The sequence below is a fragment of the Octopus bimaculoides genome, chromosome 4 (assembly GCF_001194135.2).
Source record: "Octopus bimaculoides isolate UCB-OBI-ISO-001 chromosome 4, ASM119413v2, whole genome shotgun sequence".
Classification (NCBI taxonomy): Eukaryota; Metazoa; Mollusca; class Cephalopoda; order Octopoda; family Octopodidae; genus Octopus; species Octopus bimaculoides.
The window spans coordinates 34,960,407-34,963,134 of NC_068984.1; positions in this window are offsets into that span (position 1 = coordinate 34,960,407).

Sequence of the window (2,728 nt, forward strand, 5' to 3'; positions counted from 1 at the left end):
ATATATATGTGTGTGTGTGTGTAGGGATATAAATATCTACATATACATATATCTAAACACACACACACATATATATGTTTGTATGTGTCTATATATATATGTATATAAATACAAAAACTCTTTTACACGTTTTAGTCATTTGACTGCGGCTATGCTGCCATTGTCGAAGGAATTAACCCCAGGACTTATTCTTTGTAAACCTAATACTTATATCATCGGTCGCTTTTGCCGATGGTGGAGGACAAACGCATACACAAAATCACAAACACAATAAATATATATACACATGTATATAAATGACGGATTTCTTTCGGTTAGTGTCTACTCACAAGTCCGTGGTCGGTCCGAGGCTATAGTAGAGGACATTTTTCCACAGTTCCACACAGTGGAACTGAACCTGGTACCAAGTGGTTGAGAAGATAGCTCCTTACCACACAGCAACGCCTAAGCTTATATATATCTGTGTGCGTGTGTGTGTGAGTGTGTGTGTGTGTGTGTGTGTGCGTGTGTGTATGTGTGTGTGCGAGTACATACATACATGAGAGTGACATAATCGAAATAAACTGAGAGATAAAGTATCGAACTGCTGGCATAACTTGTCCTCTGGCGTTTGCGTCAAACTGAATAACGTACACAAAATTACAAGCCTTGTAGCTATTTGTGGAAATTAAGAAATTTGCATTATCATACTTAGAGGGATTATATGACTTTGGTGGTAGGTAAATGATCACTGCCGATATATTTCAGTATTACTAGTGATTATCAGTAATGATTGGTTTTCTCGTACCTGCCCGATTAGTGAAAATATATTTAGAGACGTTATATAGAATTATAGACTCAAAGAATTAAACATAAGCCGAAATATGTCAAGTAGCTGGTGAAATGAAATGCCAAAATAGTGTTATTCCAAACTCTCAAATTATAGTATAGTGATTATTTTTTGGGGAAATAATAATTAATTTTCACATATGTTTATGAATTTTCATCTTTAGTGATGTAATCTGATTTGTGAGAATACACATACCGTTTCAATAAAAATAATTTCTCAGAATTTATGATCTTCCCTTTCATTTCAGAATCACGTGTGTGTGCGTATATATATATATATATATATATATATGTATATATATATATATGTATATCCCGTCCACCATATATACATATGTATCAGGTGGACTGGGTAATCATTATTTAATACATAAGGGAACAATACCTCCTCTTTTTCTGGTCGTAGGTTAACGACAAGGCAAACACCGTAGAAACAGTATAAATATTAGCTACAGTTAATCGTTCTGTACTGTGTATTTCATATGAAATCTTAAAACAGCTCTTGACATTAACCACTTTGCGTATTATATCTAAGCAATCAATAATATTACTGCTACTAACAGTGCTGGTCTTGTAACATTTAGTTTTGTAATATTTATGTTTTATTCTACATCTTGTTTGCAAACCCAACGGTTATTGTATAACATTTCCCCCGAGATCTATAAAAGATGTCGTAACACGCTACAGTCGATTTAATATCATTTACCTTATTTCTACGCTAATATATTTTTTGGCAAGTTTGAGGAATCTAATACTAGTTCTCATAGGGCTATACTCATTTTAGAAAAAAAAAAACTATTAATTCAATATTCGATAATTAATTGTTCTCACCGTGCTATCGATGCAACAATTGTCTACATCATTGTCGGTAACACAGAGGTCGATAACATAAAATAATGTAATATATAGAGATCAATATGTTCGAAAATAAAATCACACCAATACTACTTAGGTCGATAAGCAATAGGAATAGTTGAAAAACTAAAGTATAGATCTACATAATTTTGGAAGATAGTCTGATATTGAATTGGTTGTCATTCATTTGATTCCCTGATGTCAGCATGTTTTAGGTATCAGTAATATTTTGTGATCAATAATACGGCCCAGCGATAAATTGTGATTAATGATATAATCAATTACATATCACGTGTCTTGATATACAATATAACGAATAATACAAACAATGCGAACAATGCGAAACAGAAACTCATTTTAATTTCTTTTTATAATCTTATTTGCAGGAAACTTTTAGCAAAAGGGATCGATCAAGGTGATAGATTACAGAGCCAGTGATTGATACAATGTATTTTGTGACTGTTTCTTGTTTATCTATAGGCAAAAAGTTAACATTTTACGAAACTGTATTTAATTAACCCTTTAATATATACAAGCCGTGTGCATAATTATTTCACTTTAAGAAAATACATCCCGAAAGAAACTCATTTATGTTACGTTTAATATATTACTAAGTGTAAAAATCATCATATTTCTCCTTATTCAAGAATTTGTATTCATTGCTATATTCTAGTGCCATTCTAAAATTGCACACAATTACCGAAAGTTTGTTTTCTTAACTTCAGTTCAGAACCCGCTTACTTACAGAATCTAGTTTCAAAATCTCAACTCAATCATAGGCACAGGAGGGGCTATGTGGTAAGAAGCTTGCTTCCCAGCCACATGGTTCCGGGCGAATGACTTCTACTATAGCCCCGGGCTGACCAAAGTCTTGTGAGGAGATTTGGTAGACAGAAACTGAAAGAAGCCCGTCGTATATATATATATATATATACACACAAGCAGACTCATCTATCTATCTATCTATCTATCTATTTATCTATCTATCTATCTTTCTGTCTGTCTCTCTACTTATCTATCTATCAATATGTATATCTACATATTT